General features: G+C 40.1%; 1 long non-coding RNA gene across 5 annotated transcripts in view; it reads right to left on the minus strand.

Moving 5' to 3' along the window:
- Positions 1-13,387, minus strand: part of LOC111737971 — a 66,327-nt gene that overhangs the window by 48,894 nt on the left and 4,046 nt on the right. For 3 of the 5 annotated variants that reach the window (XR_002779640.1, XR_002779642.1, XR_002779641.1), the window contains exons 4-5: positions 2,719-2,838; positions 1,188-1,279 (exon numbers count right to left, since the gene is read on the minus strand). This is a non-coding gene — a long non-coding RNA (uncharacterized LOC111737971). The remainder of the gene's footprint in view (positions 1-1,187; positions 1,280-2,718; positions 2,839-13,387) is intronic. The other 2 variants (XR_002779644.1, XR_002779643.1) reach the window with 1 other exon arrangement.

Consider the following 13,387-nt stretch of genomic DNA (forward strand, 5'->3'; position numbering starts at 1 on the left):
TGTAACATATCTGGAATAGAGTAAAGGGGCCTCTGATAACTGATCACAAAGGGAACTGGAGAAGAATTCATTGTGTTTACCCAGCACCACACTCTAGTAAAGATGCTCTGATTTTAGGCCCCAGGTTTTTAGGCAGAATAGTCCCACAGCGAAAAAAGTCCTCCTACAAATTCGCACGTCTTGATGGAACTGTCCATTGAAAAGACTCAGTTCTTCCCCATCTTATTTGTATGTTCACCAAGTAAAGTTACTATCTATATTCTATCCTTTCAGCAAGTCTACAACTGGCCATAGTACATCTGCCACTGTAAATTAGCACGGTGGGATATTCAATCTCCTGTAAGCCTGCTTAGCTTGGTTCGCTTCATTCAGTCTCGCAGTCCCCATCAACTCTGAATGAATTGACAAAATCAAATTTTTCACCTGCCAAGTCACACCCTAGATGCCTGATCGAAAGGTGCTGAATTCCTCTCCTCTCAAAGGCCTGCCCGAGCAACCAGTGGCTTCCCTCCCAGCCCGAATTTAACTATCACTACTGAAATGTTAACTTTCCAGAAGCCTCAATCAAGGACAGACCATCTGTCTCCACTGACCCCAGGATGCGTAATGGACACTGAGAGCAATTCAGAACTCACTGGTTAATAAACATTGGTCTTCAAGAGAAAAGGCACTAAGTGCCAATCAATAACTTTGTGTTCATTATACAAAAACAGAAAATAAACAGAGGCTGAGTTAACTTGGAAATTAATTTTAACCTTTCATGCAATTTATTTCAAAACACTGCAAAACAGCAATTTTTAAGGATAAATACCACACAAGTTCACCATGTAATTATACAAAATAATCAAATTGCTATCAGATGGAAATAATTTACTAATAACAGATTTCTAGTATTTTCTCAACAAAAGTTTCATGTCATCTTTAGTAAAACCCAAGAATCTGTATTTTAAGAAAATACAGACATTATTCCAAAATGTTTTTTCTTAGTAGCTTATTAAACATACTTATGATCTTGTATCATTAAAAGCAGTACGAATGTATATGCAATATAAATTCTGAGTCCCATTTGCCATTTTCTGTATTCTTCTACTGAAATAAACTACAAACTTCTCTTCTTCTTTCTCATTCTTAGAGGAGGAAAAAATTATCTTTACTCCAAGAGGACGATAGAATATACAAACTCTTACTCCATCTTTCTTTGTGCTTTCCTGGGTGAAATTCCCAGACTTCCTGGATATCAGACCTCCGTTCAAGTCCCTCCTCTCCACACCAGCAGCTCCTGAAAAAAAACCTTCTTACATTGTGAACACACCTTTTTCATTAAGTGGCACAAGCAGCAAATTTCCCTTCAACACTGGAAAAATAAAAATTTTCCTCCATCTTCTTCACTTCAGGCCCTAATCTCCAAATTTCTTCAGGACATAAAGAGAAGTATTATCTTACATGCTACATAGCTAATAATAGTATCAACATAAGTCTATGCTTGCTTATTCGAAATTCAAAAGGTAAAAAAGGGTACTCAGGGAAAAGTCACCATGTCCTCCAGCTACCTACTTCCTTCTCTTAAAGGCATGAAATATAGTTATAGTTCATTTTTCATGCTTGCAGAAATATATCTATAGATATCTATACATACAACTTTACAAACTCTTTTATACTTTTCTATGCCTCGTTCTTACTTAAGATTTTACCTTCAAGAATACAGCTATCAGAATATAATGAGCTCCCTCTTTCTATTTTTATGGCTATATATGACTTTTAAATATGTATAAACCAGTTTCCATCTCTGGTCTCTTGTCCCATCAAAACACTCAATACACATTGTGCCAGACAAGTTTGCCTGATTTTAAAAAAGAAAAATAAATACACATTCCACCTCCAAATGTAAATATTTTCTATATATTAGACCATGTTATTATATTAATGCTAAACTTCTCAGGTATGATAATCGTATTGTGGTTATACTAAGGAAAGTCCTCTTTAGCAGGTATTTGGAGGTGAAATGTCATGGTTTCTGCAACTTACAGTCGAGTGATTAACAAAGTAACACAAATATACCTACCACATTTGATTCGAAACACATACACAGAAAATGTACAGGCAAGTGGTACAGGCAAGTGCAGCAAAAAAGTTATTAACAATTGTTTAATCTAGAAAAGGGCATATAGGTGTTCAGAATATTACTTTTCTAAAATTTTAAATTTTCCAAATAAAAAGATGAGATAAAAGGTCTCCAGTGCTTCCACAGAGTCCACTAATTTGTTACAATGTTTTCTTCAATGTATTTAAGTTTTATTCAATTCATTTAATCTCTGAATTCCCAGCCCATGTCCTAACCTAGCCCACCCATATCACTTGAACTCTCCCAAAGAAAAGTAAAACGAGTCCTTTAGCTATTCTTAACTATCGGTCCTTCGAACTGCTCAAATTTCACGGCTCCTTGGGGTCTTCCCCCTACTGGTTCAGTCCTCCCTCCACTCTCCTTGTCTAGATCAATCTTCAGGGTCAGATTAACCGCATCTCACCATTTCGTGGCCCATGCACTGGAAACCCAGGCAAAGAGTAAGGAATCTAGAGGAAGAAGCTCCCAATGAGTATGATGAGTACTTCTTTTGTAATTCCCACAGCACCCAGCTCAATATGATGCACATAATAGGTGTTCAGAAATTTTATTAAAAGAATGGGTTTTCCCAAACATGGGAAGGTCCCAACGCTCACTGTTACAGTCTTCTTAGGAAAGCATCTCCGGTCTTCTCAGCTTTTTCTCCAATGCTTTACACTCATCTCATCTTCCCTATCCTTCCATTCTTCTCTCCGATACAATGACAGATTATTCCACTGCGAACAGAAGAATCTGTTCTATAATCCCAAATAAAACAACTGTAGAAGTTAGAATAGCCAAATTCTCTTAAATTTGATTCATGTAACATGACTCTCCAACACTATAATAAACTATAAACAATTTGAAAGAAAACACCTCTCAATTACCTGTCTATGGAATATTCCTTCATAGTATGAGAGATCTGCCTCTGAATGTGCGTTGTTCAGTCCATCAGGATGATGCTAGAGACACTTGAATACAGAGGTGACCATCATGTTGACAACAACCTGTATCTAACAACATCACACTTGGGAAAAGTTGATTCCCTAACAAAAAATACAAGTGATACCTATTAAAAATAGGAACGAGAGCTATTTGAAATAGGACACAAATGGCAACTGCACAAATGTACAATGAAAGAATCTAAATCTATTTTAATTTTCTCTCCTGAATACAAGTCACAGAACTGGAAAGGCACCTTAAAGTTCAACCTTCCCAAAACAGAGACCCAAAGAGGTTAAACACGGAGTCCAATCTCTTACAGCTAATAAGGTCAAGCCAGGTTTAGAACCCACATACTCTCCTCGGGCTTCTCTGCCCATTTGATCTCTAAATTTCGTAAATTTAACTTTCTTTCCCAAAAAAGCCGAGTGGAAGACCTAATTGTGGGCAACTATGCCACTGACCAGATGTGTAAAATTAAGTAAATGACCTCATCTATAAATGTAGACTAAATTAAACTAGCTCTGAATTGTCTCACAGCTAGAATACAATCTGACCTTTGATAGTGGCATAAGTAGTAGTTGGGTATTCAAAACAAATCTGATGCTGTCATTTTTTTATATCAAGCTTTGTTACAGTTTAAGCAATTTAAAGACATTATTTTAACCCAAATATCATCTTTACCGAAAATTTCATAAGTAGAAAGAATCCTGAAATTCAGAAACTACACGATTACTATTACCTAAATTTTGGCAGAATGTCCTTTAGCACAAAATATAAACTTCAATCCAAAACCTAATTGAATGCCTATTCAAATATCCCAAAGAGTTTGGGAAGTTCTACATTTCACACCTATTTTCCATTCAACATGAAGTACGCCATACAAACACATTGAACCCTTTAGAAATAGTTTGCACCGGCGTGGAATTTTACAGGCTACACATAACTTTAAATATCAGAATAAAACTTGTCTTTAGCTCTGGTCTGCCATTAGTCAGACTAAAAAAAGATGTCTGTGGTAACTATAGGATGTTACAAGGCTATCCATGACAGGAAGGAGAAAAAACCAAAAGGGGAAGGAAGAAGAACAAAAGAAACAGAAAAGAACCACAGAAGAAAAAAAAGGGGGTGGGGATTATGAGAGTAAAGAACACAGAAAGAAAAGAGAATAAAGGAGGAGGAGCGGAAAGGCCGAAAATGGCTTGTCGGTAGCCTAGGGCCACAGTGTGCCAGCATCCCACGAACATTTCAAATAGACTCCAGACACCTTTAAAGGCTTTAGTTTGTTTTCTTTTGTTTAGTTTTGGACAGGAAGTTTGCCCAGAAAGGACACGGTTACCTGTGCCTGCTACTAGACCCCACATGGAGGATGAGGAGGATTCCAGTGCAGGAAGAGTAACGCAGGAAGACCTTTAGTCTGAAATACACTAGACGGTTTACCTGGCAAGTCCAGCATCTGATACGTTCCCGGTAAGTAATCAATCTTCCCAGAGCTCGGATCTCTTAACTCCGCAAAAGCGTAATGATCCAAAAAGATGTTTTAGTATGTAATAAGTATATCTGTACAATCACAATTCAGTGCTCTCCAAAAACCACCAAGAAAATAGTCAGAAGGGGGCATTTCCAGTCAGACTCTGGGGGTGCACTGCTTCAACATGCAGGCCCCTTCCTGAGTCAAGGGGATGGAACCATCGGACACAGAATGAGCCCAGGATATCACACACCAACACATCCCCCACACAAGAGCAAATGCTCTCCAACCATCATATGGACAATCATTTAAAAAATCTTTTTAAAGCAAATCTGTTATTGGGATATTTTAGAATCTCAAATTATCTTGTTACTGAAAAATATTCTGCACATGGTACGAAATGACTAAATAGCTTGTTGATTTATTAAGCCTATGAAGTCCTTGTTCCAAACTGCTGACAGACACAGATCTATGGCAAAGAGCAAACGTCTATGCGCCTTCTCAGAAGACTTGAATTAGTAGCAGAAAGAATCTTAATTTCAAATCCTTTAAAGGTGGGGGGAAAGGAAGATTTTGATATCTTTTCCCATGAAAATGGGAAAAGCCTGTAAACAAAACAGAGTTAACGTTTTACAAACTAGCTGCAAAGCATAATACAGACCACAGATTTCAAAGATAAAATCCACAGAAAGGCTATGAATGGCATTTTATTGAAAAATATTTTTCACTTTTTGCTATCAAGTACCTGCATTTTCACGCAGGTACTGAAGAGTCATCACAAAGTCTTTTGGAATAGAGCCTATAAAAGGTAAGTATTACACAATTTTTAAAAGCAAAAAAATAGGAAAAGATGAAGGACTATTTAATCTCTCTGGAAATAAAGAAACAGAAAGTAATTATAGATTTTTAGAAAATGGACAATATGTGCAAGAAGGCACGTTACATCAACATAAAAGCAGAAAGCAAAACAATTTTCAGTGACCTTGACAATGAACAGATAAGTAGCTTGGTGTAGTTGTGAACATTACAAAAAGTTTCAGTACAACAAAAATTCTCCTAGAAATAAAACAAAACAAAACAAAACAAGCACTCAAGGTCACAGGCCACATACAATTCTGCAAGAGAAAGATCTGAGGTAGCACTTTTTCTGAGCTGTTTAAGAATTTGCAGAAGTATTAAGCACTTTCCCAGAAACTCCCCCTTGTTGTCTAAATACCATCGATGACAGGATAAGAAGCAACAGAATCTTCCAAATGTGAGGGTCAACAACCCTTCCAAAGTGGAGCGCTCAGGTTCAGCTGTCGAGTGTTCTCCTGCAGACAGCCCAAGTAAGGAGAGGAGTGCCCTTGACCATCCCTAACTCCTGAAGGAAAAAGCAGCCGGCCTCACCTCAATCTAAGTAAGGAGTGCTCGATCTCCTGATCCTGGGATTCAAGCCCCTACCCCTCACTGAGACCAGCCTCGTTATTTAACAAGTGTCTTTCAGAAAGTTAAAGTGTCACGATGTGAATAAACTCAGCCGTAGCACGTTTAGGGCCAGAAACACCTTTCTCCATGAAGCCTTCATTTTATAGCAGCCTCTGGCACAGGCTGGGACACTCCCCCAAGGTCCAGTAGCTGGTGGGAACTAGAATCCAGGGGAAAGACTGTAAAGCACAATATCCAAAGAGGCAGGTACTCACTAATCATTAATGTAAACATGACTCTACCTCAATACTCTTTCCACCAAACTAAGATCAGCCACAGCACAGACGAGAACGTCGGACAGGAAAAAGAGGAAAATGTAGGGGTAGGACTGTAAAGAAAAACCACAGAGAGGTCTGGCCAATCAGAAGTCAGCGTGAGAAGCCAAAAGCCTGGCTGGGAGACAAAGAGAAAAGTCAGAAGTTGTAAGAAAGGACCCTCAACAGATATGGGAGGGCAAAGACAGATGTTGCCCAGTGCTAGTGTGATTACACACAAGAAAAATATGAAGTGTCAATTCTCAAAAGTAACGGTCCCCAACCTTTTTGACACCAGGGACCTGTGCTCCTATGACAATCTAATGCCTGGTGATCTGCGGTGGAGCTGAGGTCGTGATACCAGGAGCAGCTGCGAACACAGATGAAGCTTTGCTCCCTCACCCTCCACTCATCTCCTGCTGTGCGGTCCGGTACTGGGCCATGGCCTGGGGGTTGGGGACCCCTGCTCCAAAGCATAGGAGGCTTTTAAAAGGTTCTGGGGGTGGGAGACAAACCCCAAGAAATATGGGGCGAGGGGAATCAGACAGCAAGCTTCCATCCCTCTGCCCTCTTGTCATATAGACTGCTATCCCCAGCCTCAAACTGTCAAGTCTGAAGAATTCAAAACAGTGTCGCAGACAGAGTTACGAAGATTATGTCACAGATGTTCGAGTAAAGAAATGACTGTAGATCTGAGTAGCAAATGACGTGTAGTTCTTTTCAAAGAAATAAACGGTAGCTTAAAATCTAAGGCTGTATCCATAAAATACAGTCCAAAATCAATTATATGGATGCTAAATCAACTCAAGATTCTAGGTTCAACTATTTTATAAAAACAGTTAGAAAAGAGAGAATTTCAAGATAAAACTGAAACTAGTAGATAGTGGAAAGCAGTGAGATCTCCTGGCCTCAGCCCAGCTTTGTGGCCTGTGCTACACATTGTTTCCTAATCTGTAAAACACACCCAATAATAAGCATCGCATATGCCTTCCAGGAATTTGACCGAAACTAGTTAATAATCATAAAGCAATCTAAAAAAGTTAGTACTGCATGAATCCTCAGCATAACTTGGAAAGGCATTTGATATAAGTCAAATAATAGCGTCTGGTGACATTCTGAAGTATTCACCGGAAACAGTAAAGAAAACTCATGAACTCATTTTCTAACAAAGCAGCCCGTGCTATTAACCAGTCTAGTCTTAACATACACACATTAAGTTTTAGAACATTTAAAAACTTAAAATTTTTCATTTTTACCCTCCCATTCTTTACCTTTTAACCTATTTCTTTTATTACTTCCTTTCTCTCAGATAAAAAATATTTTTCCCCAAAAATCTTACTATTCCTTTTTCCCCAATAAATTCACTCCCATTAGAACGTACTGTCACCCCTCACTTCAACTCACCTCAAACCTTGAATGCATCGCACTTGGGAGTCTACTTTAATCGGGAATGGTTCCAGAGCACCAGCTGTTACAGTGCCTTAGCATTTCCATGACCTGCTCCCCCAAAAAAAGATGCTCCCCTCCCCCCACAAACATACACTGTGGATAAGAACGGTGTGGCTTTAAGACATCGCCTAGTATCTCCACCTCCTTTTCGCCAGATTCGAGCCCCAGGGCCCCTTCCTTTAGAAACTGCAGAGCCTCCACTGTTCTCCAATGTCCTCAAAATAGGGGATGGCCGTGCCCTGACTTATTCTTCGTCCCCGTGACGGGCATCTCCTTCCTGCAACCATGACTCTTCTATGAAGCGGTGAGGTATCTTCAGAGGGCATCCAGGTAATGCTACCAGAGTCTACTATGAACCCAAACCCAGGGTTTTAACTAGGAAAAGAACTATGTCTCCTAAAAACCATTTCATTTAGTGAGCCCACATTATGGAATGTGCCTCACCGTACCCTGCAGCTGTATGTTAAAAGGCACTGGTTAGATTTGATATAACATTTAGGTTTAAGGAGCTGCAAATAGTCTTATCACTTAATAACATCAGAAATATACCAATGTATTTTAACTGGAGACTTCTACTACTAGATAAGAATACCTAATTTGAGTTTTAACAGATCCAAAGTTTTTGTAAAATACATGGGATTTTCAAGAAACTCTCCAAATAAAATTAATTAACCCATTTCAAATTTTTAAAACGCAGTTTGCCATACGGCAATCTTTAAACGATGTAACAGTACAGAAATCAAAGGACAGGTGCTTCGTTTTATTTCTTGAAAAGGAGGGGGAATAGCATAGAATCGTAGAACTTTGGAAGAGATTTCAAAATGCAGCCCTCTGACGAGCAAAATCAGCATCACCTAGAAACTTGTAAGAAATGCAGATTATTAGGCCCACTCTACCAAGTCAGAAACTCTGGGGTGTGGTCCAGAAATCTGTGTTTTAACAAGCCCTTGGTGATTCTGATACACATGAAAGCCTGAGAACCACAGATTCAATCCAACCAAGTCACTGACAAGAAGCATACGAAGCCAGGACCTTCCTTCAATTCTTATATCACGTTAGTGACCAACGTCAGTAGAGACAGTTTTTAATAACCTTTTGAAATAATTCTTAAACTATATACTTGAATCCAAGTAGCCCAATAAGATCTAGGCCAAATACATCGTGCTCTACTGCAGTATGAATTCTTATAGCACTGCTATATGAGTTAGACAGGTGGGCAGATATAAATTTTGAGTAATTTACATTTTCATGAGTAATTTACATTTAAAACCTAAAAAGAGACTTCACATTACTGACCTCTCCACCAGAGCAGCAATTCAAACCTCACAGGCATTATTTGTTTGGTTGGTTAAGTTGACTTTTGTTACTGATAGCAGTGGTGGGTTTTGTCTCATTATGGCTGTTTGGTTTGGTTTTGAGGGCAACAGCAGTTATGTATGGGACATATGGCTGATAGTTTGTTTTTGGTTTGTGGGCTCCCCCCGTACCCCACACCAAAAAGGTTCACACCAAAGGTGTTTGAAGAGCCATCATAAAGGACAAAGAGGCCAGAAATTGCTAAAAGAGAAAGTAATGCCCCTTCAAAACAAAACAAAACAAAACAAAACAACCTTCATATTTTATCTTGGATGCATCGTGAATTTTTTTAAACAAGAGACTTAATTTTCATGTATGTTTTACTTACTCTAGTATTAAACTGGTTTTCATTTGTGGAACACAGAGTGGCAGAATGATAAGAAGCTAGTCTGTGTCCTAGGAACGAGGACAGGCCTGTAATCCAGCCACACATAACGCCACACAGTACGTAAGCCTGATGCATAGCACCGAGGGCACACTGTGCATCATCTTCTACAAGTTCTGGAGCACATATTGGGCTGTGTCATCAGCCCACCAATAGAGCATCTACCACATTAAATGAAATCTACAATTTTCGGCCTTACAGCATTCATTTTAAACAGATGTTTGATGTATCCCATACCTTTTTACGTAAATATGTCAGTCTAGTAGTAGTTATCTGCACAACTAAACGTGTGTTTCTATTTATGTTTCAAATATCCCCGCTGAGAAGTTTACAGTTTGGGTGTTAGGATTACCACAGACTGAGACGTAGAGATTTAAGAAGTAAATGTTTCCATTCCTGTTTCTCAAACCCAAGCTGTTTTCTCAATATCACGCTATCCTAGAGATATTTCAGTCCTCTTTTCAGAATCCATTAATATATATAATCACCTTCGATTTTACAAACCAAGTTTTCTAACTAACATAGTTCAGTGCCTGATTTCGTTTTTCTGAAACAACCACGGACAAGTGCACAAAGCAATAGAAACAACTACTGTTTGATTTACACTTCCTACTCTCTGTATGATCTGAGCAACAAATCTGCTTGTGACTTTATTTTTCAATCCATCATCAAATAAGAGTAAGAATTCTTGCTACATATCTTACAAGAAAGAAATCAGTCACTGAGTTAATAATTCCTCTGGAGAGAATGCATTCCTTGGAAGAACTCAGTGTAGTTACTGGTACCACTACTGACTGTCCTCTTCAGCTCCACGACATACCTTCAACATACAACATAACCCTAAAGGAGAGGGATTAAATTGTTTGAACATTCATTCCTTCAACAAACACTTATGAGCACTCACTATGTGTCAGGCACTAGGGATACAATGACCATTGAGACAAGTATAGTGCCCGCTCTTCACAATACATCTTAGAGAAATATTGATTACCTTACGGGGCTCCCACTTAGTTTATACACGATGGGGTCAAATCCATTTGATTTGTAAATAATTACTCACATTCGTAATTACTCAGAATCACTCCACCCTGCTCCTAAAAAAGGAAGAGCACATAAACTACATGAAAAGCTCACAAATCCTCTATCACTGTACTGTCCGGTACAGTACTCCCTAGCCACCTGGGGCGATTTATATTTAAATCAATCAGAAATTCAGTTCCTATGTCACACTAGCCACACTTAAAGTGTTCAATAGCCTCAAGTGGCTAGTGACTATCACTTCTAAGTCATTAAAAACATATCATCATAATCATTTTTCTCTCATCCCAGAAAGCTCTACAGGACAGTGCTGCTCTACAAATACCTCCGGCAATACTAAATCTGAAAGTCACAGTGTAATGAAATGTGATGAAGCACCCTTACTTGGCTATGGAACGTAAAAGTATGTCCTTCAATAACGTTTGGCCATTTCTTTCTTCCTAAAGTTGAAAAGGGATAATGTTGCGTTTTCTCTCCCAGTATACTTCAGTAACCAGGAAAATTTTCCAGCTAGCCAATTGGCCAACTGAGAATGAAATTGGAAAATAAGTGAAAAATAATACATTTTGTCCCATACTTCCTATTCCTTTTCCAAGATGTGTTGGTAGTATTTTGTATTTTCTGTGCGAGGATGCGTTTTAAGCCTAGGAGCTAGCAGCAGAGGAGGTGAGAACAGTTAAGAATGAAGATAGGTGACACAGGCAAACAGCAACACAAAGAATACAATCGAATTCAATTCGGACCCATGTAATAAACATAAGTACCTACTGTGTGCCAGTGACGCACAGTTAAAACACTTTGATGAGCTCAATTTAGTAGGGGTATCCAACCCGTAAATAAAAACAGTGTGACATGTTGTGATAAATGAAGTGAGACAAGTACGTACAGACACAGAGGTGACACGGAGAGAGTATTTTTAAAACGTTTTCTGAGAAACCAGGGGAAATTTCCCGAAGGAGGTACCCAAGAAACAGAAGGGGCAACGTAGGCAGAGCTGTGCAAAGGAACCACCAGCGGTTTGGCGATGCTGGAGAAAAGTGTCTTTGGTAGTCAACAGGGCTAGGAATGAGAACAGACAGAAGGAGATGGGGCTAGAGAGCTATGTCCACGCCAGACACCAACACGACACTACTCACATTTGTCAGGCTTGCCTTCGTAGGTCTGTAAACCTTCCTCACCAAAATTGCAAGCAACATGAAAACCAGTCCCTAAAACTTGCTAAGTAATATGCCTACATCTGCCTTATAACTAACAATATCAGACAGCAATCAGTAGGAATACCAAGATGTTTCTTTGTGACACACCACCATTTAGCAATACATATTTAATAATACAAACACATTTTCATTGGACCCTTTTGTTTTCAGGGAAAAAAAATCTGTTTCCTGTGAGTTTTATTTGGAATACCCTTACAGAATATACCAATGACCACATTTTCAAAACAAACGGATTATCCTCACATCTGAAGATTCCCACTAAGAGTTTATCTGACCGGGAGACAAATGAAATAAATCAAAGCAAGAAGGGGGCTTGCAGAAGGGACGCTTTTATACCCCAGGCAAGAGGAGAAGTTATTTTCCTCCAAAATTTTCATGGCAGAATTTCAGCTACTCTGTACACTGCCTTGCACCTTCGGCCACATACAGCCTGTGACAGCCAAAACTGTTATGTATCACCCCGCACAACGTAAAGGATGTCTGTGGCTGCGCATGTAAATTCTTGGAAAATATTTGCATCTTCTGGACTCTTCCCTTCACTCTATACATACATTCAAGTCTCAAAACAAACAAAACTTGCCTAGAATCTCTTCTCTTCAAACTACTGGGGTCCCCTCTCTCTTCTCTTCACAAAACACTCCTTGAAAATGCTAAGAGCCTATATAGGTCTTAACGGATTCACCAAGTGATTCTCCTCCTTTTAACACAAGCAAAACTTACCATGTAAAAATACGTGTATTATATAACCTTGCTGGCCCGCAGGCAAATATGACATAACTCTTCCTATTCACACACACACACGTGGCCCTGAAAGTAAAAGTATATTTCTGATGCAGCATATGCAATGATTGAAAGTATGAATTCTGGAGTCACTCTCCTGGGGTACTAGTCAGGGATCGTCACTGATCAACTGTTAACCTCCCGAGCTTCAACAGCCCAACTGTAAAATGTTCCAAGTACGTATACGTATATCCATGTCTCTGTAGCCACAATGCCAGCACATAGTGACCCCCATCTAGTGACAGATCAGTATGTTACCTACTTTAGCTATTTTTACTATTTCATCCCCCGAAATGGACGGTTTCACTACTGCCTGTTCCACCAAGCTGGTTACCTTTGTAAGTTCTCAACCCTCACTGTGCACCAAAAACACTTAGTGAGGGTTCTTAAAAATTCATCGCGTCCGGGCCCCGTCTGGATTTGGGTTCAGTGCGTCCAGGATTGGGCAGGGCATTGGAGTTCTTTCTAAAGCTCTCCAGTTGCTTATAACATGCAGCCAGGATTAGGAAACACATCTGTGTCTCCACATGGCCAGAAATACACACGCCGGTAAAGTCTGTTCAATTTCTGACTTGATCGGCGCAGGCCAGTCCCCCAGGTTGGAGGGACGAGGCTCGCCTACATGCTGTGACCACGAACTCAAAGTGCGGTGGGATTTACAGCCACGTCCGAATACGGCTCATCGAGGATCAACTCCCACGAACCCCACCAGAGGCGGCCCTGACCCAGCACACGATCCGGATCTGTCTGGGGAACACGCCCCCTCGCCCCTTCCTCGGCAGCCCGCCGCGGGAGCCGGGACCTCGGGACGCGTGCGTCACCGCGCCCCAGCCCCCCTCCCGCCCACGGCACGTGACTCGACACGCGCCAGCTGCACGCGGGCTCCATCAAAACAAAAACAGAGGAGGCGGGGCGGCCGGGTGGCGG

The sequence above is a fragment of the Pteropus vampyrus genome, unplaced genomic scaffold (assembly GCF_000151845.1).
Source record: "Pteropus vampyrus isolate Shadow unplaced genomic scaffold, Pvam_2.0 Scaffold33, whole genome shotgun sequence".
NCBI lineage: Eukaryota > Metazoa > Chordata > Mammalia > Chiroptera > Pteropodidae > Pteropus > Pteropus vampyrus.